Raw genomic sequence first — 16,494 nt, 5'->3', positions numbered from 1 at the left:
TCCGAAAAAATGACGTTTTGCCATTCGTGCACCCAGGTTCGTCGAGTACACCATCGCATGCGCTCCCGTCTGTGATGCAGCGTCAAGTGTAACCGCAGCCTTGGGCTCCGAGCTGATAGTCCATGCTGCTGCAAACGTCGTCGAACTGTTCGTGCAGATGGTTGTTGTCTTGCAAACGTCCCCATCTGTTGACTCAGGGATCGAGACGTGGCTGCACGATCCGTTACAGCCATGCGGATAAGATGCCTGTCATCTCGACTGCTAGTGATACGAGGCAATTGGGATCCAGCGCGGCGTTCCATGTTACCCTCCTGAACCCACCGATTCCATATTCTGCTAACAGTCATTGAATCTCGACCAACGCGAGCAGCAATGTCGCGATACCATAAACGGCAATCGCGATAGGCTACAATCCGACCTTTATCAAAGTCGGAAACGTGATGCTACTGTGGGGCGGCGTGTGCAAGTTTGTAGAAATAATATTTTCTGTATAAATGCTTGCATATTGAATCAGTTTCTAGCTTTTAGAATGTTGTTAATGCTGTCTTTTGCCGTTCTCAACACTGGCTCTCTATTTACTTCGTGGCCCCCAGAAAGTGATTTAATAAAACTTGGAGCCAGTAAATAGATATCCTAGTGCCCACTTTACCTGAGAATGTTCTTATAGCTGCAGCTTATAGCTCTGAGGAATTAGGAGATTGTCCGGGATTTCTAATCAAAAACGGTTTTCCAAAATAGTTGAGTATATTCTGAAATTCACTGATAAAAACCACAAGTATCCCTACAACCTAACTAACAGAGCAGTTCAGAGTCTAAAGCGCTGATGCAACTATAAATGTCCGAATTAAATGTTAAAAAGAATGCTCGCCATAATTTGATGAAAATATTTCATCAAACGCCACGCTAAATTTTTGGTAGAATGTCTGTCCCGCGACGGCACGTGAAAAATACGACAATACGCAAACTGAAGCTAGATAATGAAAATCATTCCAGAATTATCACTTCACATGAAATGTTTTCATGGTTCCGCGTATCTCTAGTAACTTAATACGGCACCCGAGGCTGTTTGTAGCAGATACACTGATGCGACGCGACTACCGACACAGATGGCGTGTCATTCAGCGTCTGGAGAGAACTGGGGCCTTGCTTCCTCGCGCAGTGTTCTTATATATAAAGCCGCGGTGCGGACGGCTGAGGGAACGCCTGATCAAATCCGCTATCCCGACTAGCCGCTGGGCTAGTAACGCACCACTTCAAGTTACATAATAATTTATAGCTTCTTTGGCTGATGGCCGAAGAAGCTCTTAATTTAAACGTGCATTCAGCACGCAGGTAAGTATTGATAATAAAATTTTGACGTGGCTAAGTTAAATATTCTGGGCGAGAGAATTAATCTAATTACACTGCCTGCAGTAGATGAGCTCTGAACTGCCCCTTTTGAGATCCGCTATCGCTATAATTTTATAGGTATTAAAAAGAAACTTTACACATCTTCATAATCATAGCGGACCTCCAACCTATTTAAATCTAAACATCCTAGCCTTATTTACTAGCCTACTTAATCTATCTTGCTTCCTTCAGTTTTGAGATGAAAATCAGAAAATCATGAATTTCCACTAAAGTCTTAATTTGTGAAATCCAAAGTACTGTTTTTATTAAATCATTATGAAAGATGAATCTAAATATAAATTTGGAAGTCTCTAGCTCTTTTCTGTTGCGCCAATGATTTTTCCAGAAAAACGTCCAAATTTCGAAAATGGCTGAAGTTATTGAACTGATATTTAACACACATTAATTTAGTAATATTCCTGACATGCTAGAAAAGTTTTAGTTCATTTGCTTGATTTTTAAGGTATTGCGCAACATTTATGATGTCAGAGCTAGTTACAGCAGACTGGCTGGCACACAATGGAAACTGATGTGAATTTACTACAGCGTGAGTAGGCTGCTTCCCTACATCACCCTCTACTTAAATTTTTTTTAATGAATGTTAATGAATGAAAAAAAAATTTAATTACAAAAAGGGAAGCAAGAGTACAGTTTAACTCCCTATGAAAAATCAAAATTGAAATATAAACATGTAGAAACATTAAAGAAAACTGATTACCTACATTAATTATTTAAATTGTAGGCATGTTCACTGCCTTTTAAACAATGTCATTACTCAAAATTTTAAGCAAAGTCAACGAAATATTTTGGCATACATATTGCCTTAGACAAACAAACACATACAAATTGAAAAATTATGAAAATCTTAACTACATTAAATACATTTTTACATACACAAATTCAAAGAAAATAACATGATACATAAACAGATGATTATCTCTTAGCAGTCTTTTCTAAACCTGAAAGAAAAGTTCACAAATAATTTTTACACACGTGGTTGTAGCCGCTTTGGCTGGCGTCCTACACTTCCATTCACAAGGGTAGAGAAGGGGAAGTTGCTATGGTGTGCGTCCTTCACTTCTCTCTAAATTACATGGGGGAAAGGGGAGGGGTCACTGTGAGTTGTGTCCAAGTCACTCCACGCTTTCACGCAGCTACCAGGCTGCCATTATCTGGTTTGTCCTGTAGAACAAACAAAAAGAGTGCCTCAGACTCTGTTCACTTAATATCTAAGGGAGAGTCACAATGAAATGGGGATATATACATTTTATCTTCCAATATTTTGCTGGAACAAAGTTAACAGAACCTTTTTAATTTTACTCTCACGGTTACTTAACTGTCATAAAATCGGTAAACAAATGGCTCAAAACGCCGTTAGTCACGTACTGGAGAAAATTTATGCTCCTAAGGCATACAATCATAAATCATATTTAATCTGAATTTATTATTTCTGGGCCGGAATACTGAACCAATGCTCGGTACATTCTTGATACATTTGTATTTTAAGCACTTAACTGACTCATCTTTGATTACCTTATTCTTAGAGATAGTATGAGTATGATTAGTGGTTGTTTTCTCAGCTTCTTGTACAGGTGAGTAACTTTTGGTAACAGTACAGTTGTGAGTGTTCAAAACACACTACGTTTAGTTGACTATTAAATCCACTTATTGGTCCTCTGCTGTTGTCAGTTCCACATCTGCAATTAGGTACTTACTTACTTTGAAGTGTATTCATGCTGAGCTAAAATAGTGTTTCACGTCTGCCATTATGTACTTACTTACTTTGCTAGTGTATGAACTTAAGTAATACTCACTCCATTAATATTTAAAAGCATAGGACAGCACATTTATTTCATATTCATAGTGTATTGCAGCTGATTAGTTTGCTCACGTGGCAATCCATTTCCACTCGATCGGACGCTGAAACACCAGGTAGTCTCTCTCGGACCTACCACTAAAGTGCATCAAGTAATTATGGACGAGCGTAATGCTAAATTCCTTAAACCTATAGGACACCATGAGCTGCTCTGTCTCATCTAACATAAGGGTACCTATGGTCGCATTCACGCCTCCAACTCATAACCTCAATACGTGTAGGTGTATCCTGTCACACACTACACTAAAATAATGGCCAGCTCCAACCTTATAAATACTTCAGGGACGTGTCCTTCACGTCTCAACCACAAACACTGCTCAATTCTATTACACTGCCTTTCCTTGCTATACCAGGTGAGTTTATCCTTACAACTTATCTGCATATTTTTCATAACACTAAGCAGTCTCTTTTATTATTAATTAGTTAGCTCTACAGCATACACTAGGTTTCACTACCACTTCAGATCCTGCTTGTACATGAACTAATATATCTTTTTAAATTACTGTTGGTGGACCATTTCCAATAAAACAACACTTAGTAGTTACTATATTAGCAGAGTACTGTACATAATTGTTACTCAAATACATTTTATATCTTAATTACGTCATAGTTCTCTATTGTTTGTCACTATTAGGTTTGTCACATTAGGTATTTTTTTTTCACTAATCGGTAGATAGAATGGTTACATAACTCATGGCTGGATAGCCATGACAGAAAATTTTCATGTCTGGAAAGAAGAGGTCGAAATTTTTGTGGATAGGAAAGATGAAGAATGAGTGAGACCTGAAAGGGAAAGAAGATCTCACACAGCTGGGACTGCACAGCTGCCGCACTGTGTAGAGGTTACAGAACAACCTCCTCCCTACAGCATTTATTAGCTTAATGCTGTAAAGAAGAGTTAGAAATTTTAGGTGGATAGAAAAGATGAAGAGTGAGTGAGACCTGAAAAGGAAAGAAGATCTCGCACAGCTGCCACACTGTGTAGAGGTCACAGAACAACCTCCTCCCTACAGCATTCATTGGTTTAATATTGACGTGATAATTATACCGGAAAATTTTGTGTTGGAAAGTAGAGGTCGAAATTTTTTTTTTTTTTTTGGGGGATAGGAAAGATGAAGATTGAGTGAGACCTGAAAAGGAAAGAAGATCTCACACAGCTGGGACTGCACAGCTGCCACACTGTGTAGAGGTTAAAGAACAACCTCCTCCCTACAGCATTCATTCACTACCTATGAATTTCTTTAGGTCAATCACGTTCTTGAGACCTAATAGCTTCTTACTTTTAGGGTACTCTAGCCTATATGCATTGGCATGTGGTTTTCCTATGATCCTGAAAGGTCCTTGGTATACGAACATGAATTTTTTTGTTTCTGCATTTACTTTCTTTGATTTTTCTTTGGTTTTGACAAGGACTAATTGACCTATTTCAAAGCTAGTAGGTACAGCTTTCGCGTCATGACGCTTCTTCCTTTCCAACGCTCTTTTTCTCATATTAGCCCTAGCCTTTAGTTTCTTCTCGTCTGTGGATATTTGCGTTAGAATAGGGAATTCTACCATATCCGCAATCACATTGTGCGGTTCTTGGCCAAACATCAATTCGCAAGGTGCAAAACCAGTTGCAGCATGTCTTAAGTTGTTAATTACATTCTCAAAATACTTAATGTGCTCTGCCCAACTTGAGTGTTTCCGAGCACAATAAGTTCTGCAAAGCCTATTCAATTCCCTCATAATACGTTCACTCATATTTCCTTGGGGGAAATACGCAGATATTTTCAGATGTTTCACGCCGGCCTTATCTAGACATTCCTTAAATCTATCAGAAGTAAATTGAGGTCCATTGTCTGACAGCAAATTCTTCGGAACGCCAACGTTCACGAAGAAATCTTTTTCCAACTTTTCAACCAATGTTTTTGCATTTGCTCTTTTAATTGGGTATAGTTTAACATATTTACTGAATCCATCCACCACAACAAAAACATGGGTGCAACCACCTCTCGAAACAGGAAGAGGGCCAAACAAATCACAAGCCAGTAATTCTAGGGTTTCAGTTGGCTCTACTGAATGCATATCCCCTTGTATTCTGGTGTTGGCAGCACGAACTTTCTGGCACACTACACACGATGCTAGACGCTTGGCCACACGGCGGTACATGTTGTCAAACACAACCTTCTCTTGTAATTTTGCAATGCACTTCTTTGCACCGTAGTGCCCATACCTCAGGTGTACATAGTCGATTAGTAAGTCTACATGTTGTGAGGGAAAGCACAGCTTCCACTCAGAAACACCTACCTTCTTCCTTCTAAACAGAATACCTTTATGCAGACAATAGTATTGTGAAACCTTAGGATAGTTCGCATTTCCTAAATAGCTCTTCACTAATCTCAGTTGGTCATCTGCATTCTGCTCACGTCTCAAGTTCTTAATCACACTCTTTAATGCACTTTCTTCCTTTACTTCGTGCAATGCAAACATTCGAATTTCATTTAGGTCTGTTGTTGTAATTCCCGCGTCATCACAGAGCTCCGCACTTCTAGATAACCCATCAGCTACCAGATTGTCTTTCCCTTGAATATATCTAACCTCAAGGTCAAACTGCTGGAGATACAATGACCATCTTACCAAACGAGCATTCCTCAATTTACAGGTCTTTAAAAAGGTCAATGCCTTATGGTCACTGTAAACTATTATCTTGTGACCTAATAGATACTGCTCAAACTTCTGTACCCCAAATACAATTGCTAATGCTTCCAGTTCTGAGATGCCGTAATTTCTCTCTGCTGCCTGTAAAGATCGACTGGCGAAAGCTATAGTCTTGTGCACTTCTTGTTCGTTCTCTATTTCTATTTGGAATATCTCCACAGCTATACCATAGCCACTAGCATCAACAGACATACAGAAAGGTTTTTCAAAGTCAGGATGATGCAAAATTGGACTATTAATTAAAGACTGTTTAAGCACCTCAAACGCCTGTTGACATTCTGCTGTCCAAACCCAAGGGGTATTCTTTTTCAGCAGGAGGTGAAGACAGGGAGCATTAAAAGCCTGATCACTAACAAAACGCCTATAGAAGCCGAAAAGACCGAACATTGATCTCAACTGCTTCTTGTTTCTGGGAGCCTCAAATTTTTCAATGACTGCTAGCTTGCCTGGGTCAGGCAGAATACCTTTTCCACTTATCCTATATCCCAAGAAACCTATTTCCTCTTTAACGCACTCCGTCTTTTCAATCTTTAGTTTCATGCCACCTCTCTCAATAGCCTCTAACACTTCCCCTAATAAAGCTATGTGTTCTTCCCAGGTAGGAGTTGCTATTAATAGATCATCTACGTAAACTGTTATTTTATTGCTTAAAGCTGGTCCTAAAACATGGCACATCACACGTACGAAGGCACAAACAGAGATATTAAGTCCGAAAGGTACCACACGGTATTGGTAACAAACTCCTTCGTACAAGAAAGCTGTGTACTTCCTTGAACTTTCCGCCAGTGGCAAATTCCAATACCCACACGTGATGTCCATGGACGTTAAGAATTTTACTCCCCGGAATTTTTGCAGTAACTCGTCCATGTTCTGCGGTCTATCACTTTCCCTAACCACTATTTCATTCAACCAACGAGCGTCCAAGACCAATCTGACACTCCCGTCTCTTTTTGGTACAACAACAAGAGGATTATTGTACTCACTGACCGCTTTTTCAATCACACCCCACTCTAGCATTCTCTGTATCTCCTTCCGAACTGCCTCCTTCCTAGCTACATGTATTTGGTATGGCTTCCTGAAAAACACTTGGCCGGGTTTCACTTGTAATTGACATTCATAACCCTTGACTATGCCAGGTCGATCCGAAAATACCTTATGATGCCTTTTTAGAACCTGTCTCAGTTCTTCCTTTTGATTGTCTGAAATCCTATCGATTTCCTGCAATTTAGCTTCTATTTTGTCTAAAATAATTGCTTCTTCTTCTTCTTCTGTGTTCAGCTTATTGTCATTACGATTAACACCTTCGTCCCAATATCTCCTGTTTTTCAGAACTCGTATAGGCAGCTCCCAAGTTTCATGATCAGTTACTACATGTTTATCACTAAAAGGGACTGTAATTACTCCGGTTATTGGCAAGACCATTTTTAACTGGCTTCTTTCAAAGTCAACAACACTCTGATATTTTGACAAGAAATCTATGCCAATTAAAACCTCAATACTGAGATTATTTACAATTAAACATGGATGATCAATTAAATTACCATTAATGTTAAAGGGTAGTAAAGCTTCTTGCTTTACCGTTTTTGAAACCTTGCCAGTAGCACCAATTATTCTTAGTCCTGATACCTTCATTACTGTAAGCTTGTCTTTACCAGGTAATGCATCAAAGAAGGACTGCGATATTGCACTCACCTCACTTCCACTGTCTAAGAGACAACGTACATTGATACCCAACATATTCACTATTATTATAGGGTGGCTTATTCTAGGTTGTACAGGTGGTTCCTCACATTCATCTAGTAGTTCCTTTTGGATTTGTCTCCAACTAAAGTGATCGACATCTGTCTTCATTACATTTAGGTCACAGTGTGTAGGGGTTTCTTGAATTACATTTTCAGCTGCCTTTTCCAGTCGGTCTATTAATTTTAAATCGAAACACCGCACGACTTCATTACATTTAGTTTGCTGAACATGACCCAAATTACTGTAGTCTGAGCGATTCTGCGCCTCCAGACCGGGCATAACATCAGTTACAGCTAAACCACTTTCACCATTATCGTCTGTTTCCTTCTCAAGTGACAACTGGTCACAGCTACTGGGTTCATCGACCCCAAACAGCCTACCCTCTACATTCCCACTTATCTCCTGTCCTAAATCTATTAGTACATTATCAACATCCTGCACAGGCACTTTAGATAAGAGCACATCATCCTCATCGTAAATATAAGCATGAATTTCTTCTGCTTCTTCACCTGTCAATTCAGTATTTTGTAGCTCGTCCCTATCGTTACATTGCTGCGCCTTCTCTTTCTCTTCCCACTTAGAAAGCGTCTCTAACACGGTATCTATCAAATACTGTGAGTGATCTAATATTTCTGTTGTATCCTTAGGTGCTACCGACTCTTCATCCACATGTTCAGTCTGAGTATTCTGGTCTGTCTTACCAATTCCCTTAACTACTGGCTTAGGAAAAGTAACCGCCTGGTGAGCGCCAGTGTCCTCATAGACGGGAACTAGTTTTCCTGCCTCGGCCTACTGCTGTTTCCTATATTTTCATTATAGTTGACTGGCACGGCATTACTTTCCGTACTGTTGTTTACAAGCATATTTCTGTTTGGAACAAAATTATTATCCCTTGGACGCCATTGTTGGTTCGGATAATTATTTCCCCAATTCCTACCTCTCTTAGGATGGCGAACACCTACTGTTCTGATGTTTACATTGCCATTTTGCTCGTTCCTAAAATTACTATTATTGTTATTAGCATTTCGGTTATTACGTGCTTGCTCCTCATTGGCAGCAACACGTTCTACACGTTCCAAATATTCAATGAAACGATCCAGATTGTCTCTAGGGGCTGATATAATTCTAGTTTGCCAGTACCATGGCAGTTTGGCTTCCAGACCTAGTATAATCATTTCTGGTTTTAGCTTTTCCGCCAAATGTGACAAACGTGAAATCCATGACCTAGCAAACTCTTTAATAGATTCCTTGCCTGCATTGAAGCGTTTTCCACTCCAAAACTCTCTTAACACTTCATTTTGCTTATTACTAGACCAATACTCATTAATGAAAGCTGTTTTAAACTCCGCTAATGTTTTACACTTCAACATAACATCAGCTGACCAACGCATGGCGTCACCTGCTAAATGACTTCTAATAAACGAGATTTTCTCTCGTTCAGACCAAGTTGGTGGAATCACATCTTCAAAATCGTTCCAGAAATCTAGCGGATGGATATTTTTATCTGGATCGAACCGCAAGAACTGCTTTCACCCGATAAAAGCGGCATTTGCAGCTACAACTTGTTGTACATTACCATTACCAGAAGTTACTGAAGCTACTTTACTCTCAATGTTAGCCATGTTAGTACTTATATTTTCTACTTTCATTTCAACATTATCTACTCTTTGTACAATATGAGTAGTATCAGTTTTGATTGCATCTACGTCTGCTTGACATATGTTTACTTTAATATTAACATCTTTAAATCTATCTGAGCACAGTTCAGATTCCGCCTCGATCTTTTCTGTTAACTTGTGCTCCAGCTTCGCATCTTCCATTTGGAAGTCTTTGCGAACCTCAGCAACTTCGGATTTTACTGTTTTATACATTTCAGAAAACTGTTGAGCAACCTTTTTCTTAATATCCTCATGATTGCAATCAATTTTACAATTTAAACTGTCTAGATCCTCTTTCAACTTATTGCAACCAGCCTTGAAGGTATCGTCCATTACCTCCAATCGTTTATTGAAATTTGTTTGGCTGGCCATAATTTCAGACTTTAATTCAGCATTATTGGATTCTAATTTATTGTCCATTGCCTCAAACCGCATATTAAAATTTGTTTGGCTGGCCACAATTCTGTTATTTACCTCAATTATATCCGATTTTAACTCAGCTGTCATAATAGCATTACTGGCAGCTATTGCTTGTAATATAACATTTAAATCAACAGTCCCAGCATCTTTGGGTTGCTCAGTAGCTGGCTTTTTATTACACTCAGGTAACGAAAAACTAGCTCCAATACCAGAATCATCAAAACTAAATGAAACTTCTGATTGATTAGTCATCTCTAACTTCTCCTTCTTAAACTCTACCCTCTCTGATGACTGTTTCGTTTTTAATTCATCAGAGAAACTATCATCCAATAAATTTACCATTTCCACTTTCCGCTTTACTACAGGGGTCTCTATTATTGAATCATTGCCCCTTCGCACACTACTGTCAGGTGACAATACCTCATATTTCACTTTAACCTTACTACTTTCATGCATATTTACACTTGAACCGTTGTCTGGATTTACAGTTCCCTCAACAGACATAGGTTCTGATTTAAGTTTAACCTCCGCTTCTTTTGACGGTTCCATCGCCGACAGTCTTTTAGTGCAGGTTAGTAAAATTTTTAACAGCTTTTCACTTAACTTAGTTCCTTCTGCACGACGTATGGCGTTGCCGGCGCGGCGTACCAGGATTCCTGATGCGACGTGGCACGTTGAACTGCAGACCGCTCTCCGACGGCTGTTGTGTGTTTGCGTGGCCCGCAATTGCAGGCTCTGCGCCGGCTGCTCCAGCGGACGACTGCGGTGCGGCGAGACTAGCTTCTCGCGATGCCGGCAGCACCGCTAGACTCAGTGCCAGCTCCGTTAATCCAGATGTGTTGTTAATCCAATTGCGTCGTCCACATTCACACGTAACACATTCACTGTTTTATACTCAGTTGCGTGTCGCATTTCACTCGCGAATCCGAATAGTTAAAAATCACTTTCACTTAGTTGATTTCCCGGCCGATGCACCATATGTGGGGCGGCGTGTGCAAGTTTGTAGAAATAATATTTTCTGTATAAATGCTTGCATATTGAATCAGTTTCTAGCTTTTAGAATGTTGTTAATGCTGTCTTTTGCCGTTCTCAACACTGGCTCTCTATTTACTTCGTGGCCCCCAGAAAGTGATTTAATAAAACTTGGAGCCAGTAAATAGATATCCTAGTGCCCACTTTACCTGAGAATGTTCTTATAGCTGCAGCTTATAGCTCTGAGGAATTAGGAGATTGTCCGGGATTTCTAATCAAAAACGGTTTTCCAAAATAGTTGAGTATATTCTGAAATTCACTGATAAAAACCACAAGTATCCCTACAACCTAACTAACAGAGCAGTTCAGAGTCTAAAGCGCTGATGCAACTATAAATGTCCGAACTAAATGTTAAAAAGAATGCTCGCCATAATTTGATGAAAATATTTCATCAAACGCCACGCTAAATTTTTGGTAGAATGTCTGTCCCGCGACGGCACGTGAAAAATACGACAATACGCAAACTGAAGCTAGATAATGAAAATCATTCCAGAATTATCACTTCACATGAAATGTTTTCATGGTTCCGCGTATCTCTAGTAACTTAATACGGCACCCGAGGCTGTTTGTAGCAGATACGCTGATGCGACGCGACTACCGACACAGATGGCGTGTCATTCAGCGTCTGGAGAGAACTGGGGCCTTGCTTCCTCGCGCAGTGTTCTTATATATAAAGCCGCGGTGCGGACGGCTGAGGGAACGCCTGATCAAATCCGCTATCCCGACTAGCCGCTGGGCTAGTAACGCACCACTTCAAGTTACATAATAATTTATAGCTTCTTTGGCTGATGGCCGAAGAAGCTCTTAATTTAAACGTGCATTCAGCACGCAGGTAAGTATTGATAATAAAATTTTGACGTGGCTAAGTTAAATATTCTGGGCGAGAGAATTAATCTAATTACACTGCCCGCAGTAGATGAGCTCTGAACTGCCCCTTTTGAGATCCGCTATCGCTATAATTTTATAGGTATTAAAAAGAAACTTTACACATCTTCATAATCATAGCGGACCTCCAACCTATTTAAATCTAAACATCCTAGCCTTATTTACTAGCCTACTTAATCTATCTTGCTTCCTTCAGTTTTGAGATGAAAATCAGAAAATCATGAATTTCCACTAAAGTCTTAATTTGTGAAATCCAAAGTACTGTTTTTATTAAATCATTATGAAAGATGAATCTAAATATAAATTTGGAAGTCTCTAGCTCTTTTCTGTTGCGCCAATGATTTTTCCAGAAAAACGTCCAAATTTCGAAAATGGCTGAAGTTATTGAACTGATATTTAACACACATTAATTTAGTAATATTTCTGACATGCTAGAAAAGTTTTAGTTCATTTGCTTGATTTTTAAGGTATTGCGCAACATTTATGATGTCAGAGCTAGTTACAGCAGACTGGCTGGCACACAATGGAAACTGATGTGAATTTACTACAGCGTGAGTAAGCTGCTTCCCTACACTACGCATTTCTCCTCCTTACACGAGGCACTACAACGTTTCACCAGGCAACGCCGGTCAAGTGCTGTTTGTGTATGAGAAATCGGTTGGAAACTTTTGTCATGTCAGCACGGTGAAGGTGTCGCTACAGGCGCCAACGTTGTTTGAATGCTCTGAAAAGCTAATCATTTGCATATCACAGCATCTTCTTCCTGTCGGTTAAATTTCTCGTCTGTAGCACGTCATCTTCGTGGTGTAGCAATTTTAATGGGCAGTAGTGTGTTTCAGTGGACGAACGCCCAGCGCTAAAACTTTTGACAGTCGCAGCTCTTCGGTTCTACCCCGCACATCTCGGCCAATTTGAGGTTCTGACAGTTTACTAGATGCCTATGTCATTCAGGAACATCAATCGCGACCTGCGGCGTAACTGCGGTATGGCGAGAAATTCAAATCTAAGCGCCGCACCCTCTCTCCCACTTATCGGGAATCTGTTTTCTTTTCTTTTTTCATCTTGTGCCTGGTGCTCGCGTCAGAGGTCTGGCGCACCCGCGTGTTGCAGGAACTGCGCAGTGGAGGCGCATTGGTCTCTTATCAGCTGTACCACACAGTCAGCAATTACCATTCCCTGCTTTCGTAACCTCAGCACACGTCACTCCACACGACCTACCGCTCTCGCGGTAACTATATCGGCTACGCAAGCGAGCTTGTCACAATCTTATATGATTACTGGAACAGGGTAAACATCGAGACGAATGGGTCTTATTTGCATATGGCACTGAAATAGGGTACGAAGAGCACTAATCCAAAGTGCCGTGCTCTAGATCAGTGTTTCCCAGCCTTTCAGAGAGCTATTAAACATTAGCTGGTACACCCTTCGGCACATCATCACCGTCAGTACCGAACTAAACTTTAGAATAAAGAGAATTTCTTGTGAATACTTTCAAATTTGAAATAACGAACTATAAATGACATTTAGCTAACCGCGGGACTGCTACGGTCGCAGGTTCGAATCCTGCCTCGGGCATGGATGTGTGTGATGTCCTTAGGTTAGTTAGGTTTAAGTAGTTCTAAGTTCTAGGGCACTGATGACCACAGAAGTTAAGTCCCATAGTGCTCAGAGCCATTTGAACCATTTTGACATTTAGCTTTTGTAGACGTCTCATTAAACTAAGAATTAAACAGTGACTCAATGAGACTAATGGTGCTACCTATTGCTAACAACCTTTCTTAGAGAATGATAAAGCAATTCTCAGTGCATCCCGAGTGCCACTTACAACTGCTTCTCACTAAAGAAAGCTAACTATCCATATGGAGGACAGACACCTATTATGAAATACGCATCCACTGCTCCACTCATCTCCCTGACGTCACACCTGCTATGTCCAAACCCTAAACTCCCATTTAAAATCAATCAAATTAAAATATGCGCTCAATAATTGGACACAATGTTTACACCTCTTTACTTCTGAACTGGCAGAAGAATTCAGGATGTCGATGCTTTGTGCCTGACCACTGCCAATGTAAGAGTCATATCTACAGCTACACCGACACTCCGCGAGCCACCGTACGGTGCGTAGCGGAGGGTAATTAGTATTGCAGTGTACGCCCTGCACCAGCGCAGTAGCCATTACATAGCTATTGCTGCGCTGCGGTGTCAAATAATTTACTGTTGTGAAGTGAATAATGCAGCAATTTATGGTCTGTTGCGGAAACTACGTACAACTCCGAGAAGGCGTCTTCATTACACACTTGAGCTTATGTAATAAATATGTTTCAGTTGCACTGTACAGTGCGCAAAATGTGAGGAAGGTGGTGTTTATATAGAAACCTTCCCGTGTCCTCTATATCTCTTTTGCTAGGCAACATTCCCTTCTACAATAACCTATGAAACATTGCCTTAGGATCTGTATCTCTTGCTTAATGATAACAAATGAAATCTTCCCTTTGAAATGAATTCTCTTTCTCAATAAAAATAAGTGCAATCCTCGCATACAAATTTAAATGCTGCTTATTAAAAGTGCTTTGCTGATTACTTCGACGGAATGTAGAATGTGTCGTCGTCGTGGCCCTCAGTCGTTACCTGCAATAACCCAAAGCTGTTCCTTACCATTTTTACTGTTACTGGATCGCCATCTGACTGCTACATCGAACTGTGACATGAATATACTTACTCTGTTTTACTATACTCTGTTAGCTGCTGGTGGACTGTCATAATAAGTGGCTGTATTTATTACGAAAGCTGACGTTATTCTTTAATAGCAAAGTTGACGTTATTCTTTAATTGATTTGACTGAAGTTACGTAATTCATAGTTAAACTTTTTCTTGACAACAGTAAAATTTTGCAAAGTTTTACGTTGATGGTTTTTGAGATGGATTATAATCAGTAATGCAGTATTGCTGACAAAAATTAATTATATTCTGAAAACGATTCTTCAAATATTTTCTGTTGGTAATAAAATGATTTTACAAACGTTCAAATGGGACTTCCTTTTTGCGCAAACATACCTTCAGTAGTCTCGAGTTTCTCAAAAAATAAATAAATAAATACATTTCAATAATATTAGTTCCTCTTATGATAATAGTTAGCTGATGTCTCTGTACATCCGTTTATAATCTCTTGTAAGTCATAGCTAGTGGTTGGCAGGCACACCGTTCCTCTCAGTCTCTCGCTTCAGACCTGCTACCGACTCGCTTCACATCTCGCACACTACTGACTTCCTACGAACGCGTAAGTGCGGCCTCTCCCGCCAACAATGCTTTCTGGTGCAGACAATCCCTGCTACCATTATAAAATGTATCAAAGCGCGGTCTTTCCCGCTCTTTTCTTAAAATGTTTCCATACGCGGTCTCTCGCGCCCTTTTTAAAATTATATCAATGTGCGGTCTCTCCGGCCAACAATACTTTGGTGCAGACATTCCCTGCTACCAGAATTATCTCCAAAATGATAAATATTAATTATTCCTACTTAATCCTAATAACAAAATATAAACATATTTCATAATTTGTGGTTTGACAATAGAAATATACTTATGTCTTACAATATATTCGTTTCACAAGCTGTCACCTCCACCACACTGTGTGACACGTTAATACCAGAACGAGATTTTCACTCTGCAGCGGAGTGTGCGCTGATATGAAACTTCCTGGCAGATTAAAACTGCGTGCCCGACCGAGACTCGAACTCGGGACCTTTGCCTTTCGCGTGCAAGTGCTCTACCATCTGAGCTACCGAAGCACGACTCAGGCCCCGTCCTCACAGCAAGTTTGGAAGGTAGGAGACGAGGTACTGGCAGAAGAAAAGCAAGTTTGGAAGGTAGGAGACGAGGTACTGGCAGAAGTAAAGCTGTGAGGACCGGGCGCGAGTCGTGCTTCGGTAGCTCAGATGGTACGAGTACTTGCCCGCGAAAGGCAAAGGTCTCGAGTTCGAGTCTCGGTCGGGCACACAGTTTTAATCTGCCAGGAAGTTTCACGTTAATACTAGTTGGTATATGAAAAAAATTAACTATCGCTAACTTATGGTAATCAAAAACAACGGCCTTGCCGCAATGGTAAAACCGGTTCCGGTCAGATCACCGAAGTTAAGCGCTAGTTGGGCTAGCATTTGGATGGGTGGCCGCCGAGTGCTGTTGGCAAGCGGGATGTACCCAGCCCTTGTGAGGCCAATTGAGCAGCTACTTCACTGAGAAGTGGTGGTACTGGTGACGAAAACTTAGAACGGCCGGCAGAACGTTGTGCTGACCACATACCCCTCCATATCCGCATCCAATGACTCCTGTCGGCTGAAGATGACACGGCGGTCGGTCGGTCCCGCTGGACCATCCGAGGCCTGTTCTGATGGAGTTTAGAGAGTACATAACTCATGTAATCACTAATACGGTCTTACGAAATAGTGATCTTTTAAAACAGTTTGGTTTCGTGACCGAACTCTGTTGTTTATACCTCTCAGGAAAGTACAAAAAAAAAAAAAATGATTCAAATGGCTCTGAGCACTATGGGACTAAATCTCTGAGGTCATCAGTCCCCTAGAACTTAGGACTACTTAAACCTAACTAGCCTAAGGACAGCACACACATCCATGCCCGAGGCAGGATTCGAACCTGCGACCGTAGCGGTCGCGCGGTTCCAGACTGTAGCGCCGAGAATCGCTCGGCCACATCGGCCGGCTGGAAAGTACATTTTATCCCTCAGGGCGTAATTGCCACCATGTCGGCAATCACTGCTCTAGACGAAGCAGGCTT

The sequence above is a fragment of the Schistocerca piceifrons genome, chromosome 4 (genome assembly GCF_021461385.2).
Source record: "Schistocerca piceifrons isolate TAMUIC-IGC-003096 chromosome 4, iqSchPice1.1, whole genome shotgun sequence".
NCBI lineage: Eukaryota > Metazoa > Arthropoda > Insecta > Orthoptera > Acrididae > Schistocerca > Schistocerca piceifrons.
The sequence above is the reverse complement of the archived record's forward strand: the minus strand, read 5'-3'. Positions refer to the sequence as shown.